Below are 1691 nucleotides of genomic sequence, written 5' to 3'. Positions count from 1 at the left end.
TAGCTGTATCAGAATGGGTATCAGAAAAATAGCAACACATCTTATGCACAATAACTAGAAAATAGGTTTGTCTGATCATTTCAGTGTTACAAATCCTGAGGATGTTATTTACTGAACAAATTACGTCCTACCTTGTAATTAAAACTTGTTTGGACACTTTTACTCACCTAAGCAGGAGTATATGTTCCATAAAGAAAGAAGGCTTTACTATTTAAAAAATAATAATAATAAACAATTACATATAACAAAAAAAACTTGTTTGGAAATAATCTTTTATAAAATACTGTGAGGCACAAATCACCTATGTATTAAACACGAGTCTTTTACATTTTGCAAAGGTAAAACAAATATAACAAGTACAGTTCAGTGGCTCTTAAAGCAGCTATCAGTCAAGCTCAAGGACACATTGTTCCATGATTTCCAGTAAGCTGGGATTCTCCATGGCAGCTGCCACCGGCTCTTTGTCGTTTACCTGCTTGTTGATGTCTTGCTCTGTTCAGTGGGTTCCTTCAGAAATGTAGATTTCCAACTTGTGTTTAAATGGCACACACCACTGAAGTTTTACTCTTAAGCACAACCCAGTAAGAGCTGCCAAAGAGCAATGAGGTACTGTTGATGTGAACCTGATAATAACCATTTATATAATCATTTATCCCCTGAACCTCCACACCACTCTCCGTTACCACTTCCAGTTCTTCTAAAGTATTGGGCTTTTCTGGATCCTGGATAGTTCGAATCAAATCATAAACCTCTAGTGTTTTCTCTTCCCTGATCCAGACTGCCGGGCAGCTCCCGCCTCAGAGAGGCCTGACAACCACAGAACTCGGCTCAGCGTCCAGGAGAGCAGCCGGGACACACGCTCCATCCTCACATTCCGCCATCTCTGGCCACTGCCCCAACCGAGCCAGGTCTGTCTCTGTCTGTCTCTCAGCAGCGGGTCTCAAGATTTCGCCCTAAGAGTTTAAATTGTGTCCCACAGGTTTTGTTTTGTTTTTGTGGGGAGGGCAGTACTGGGATTTGAACTCAGAACCTTGTAATTGCTAAACTACTATACCACTTGGTCCACTTTGCATTGGTTATTTTGTGTGTGTGTGTGTGTGTGTGTGTGTGTGTGTGTGTGTGTGTGTGTGTGTGTGAGTTCTGGGGTTTGGACTCAGGGCCTGGGTGCTTTTTTTTTTTTTTTTTCCTCTCAAGTCTGGTGCTCTACAAATGGAACTGCACCTCTACTTCTGGCTTTTTTAGTGGTTAACTGGAGATAGGAGTCTCATGGAGCTTCCTGCCCAGGTTCACTTCAAATCTTGATTCTCAGATCTCAGCATCCTGAGTAGCTTGAATTATAGGTATGAGCCATAAGTGCCAGACAATTGAGTACTCTTTTTGTTATTGTTGTTATTGGTCATAGGGCTTGAACTCAGGGCCTAGGCACTGTCCCTGAGCTTTTCTGCTCTAGCACTCCAACATTAAGCCACAGTACCACTTCCAGTTTTCTGGTGGTCAATTGGAGATAAGAGTCTCATGGACTTTCTACCCAGGTTGGGTTCAAACTTTGATCCTCTGATCTCAGCCTCTTGAGTAGTTAGGATTACCAGCCTGAGCCTCTAGTGCCAGACATTTATTATTATTATTATTATTATTATTATTATCATCATCATCATCATCATCATCATCATCATCATCATCATCATCATCAT

General features: G+C 41.3%; 1 pseudogene; it reads right to left on the bottom strand.

The window, feature by feature from the left end:
- Positions 1-321: 321 nt before the first annotated feature.
- LOC138824964 (cytosolic iron-sulfur assembly component 2A pseudogene) lies at positions 322-865 on the bottom strand (annotated as a pseudogene).
- Positions 866-1691: the final 826 nt, after the last annotated feature.

The sequence above is a fragment of the Dipodomys merriami genome, unplaced genomic scaffold, assembly GCF_024711535.1.
Source record: "Dipodomys merriami isolate MVZ:Mamm:240054 unplaced genomic scaffold, mDipMer1.0.p SCAF_130, whole genome shotgun sequence".
NCBI lineage: Eukaryota > Metazoa > Chordata > Mammalia > Rodentia > Heteromyidae > Dipodomys > Dipodomys merriami.
This window is presented reverse-complemented; position numbering and strand designations above follow the sequence as displayed.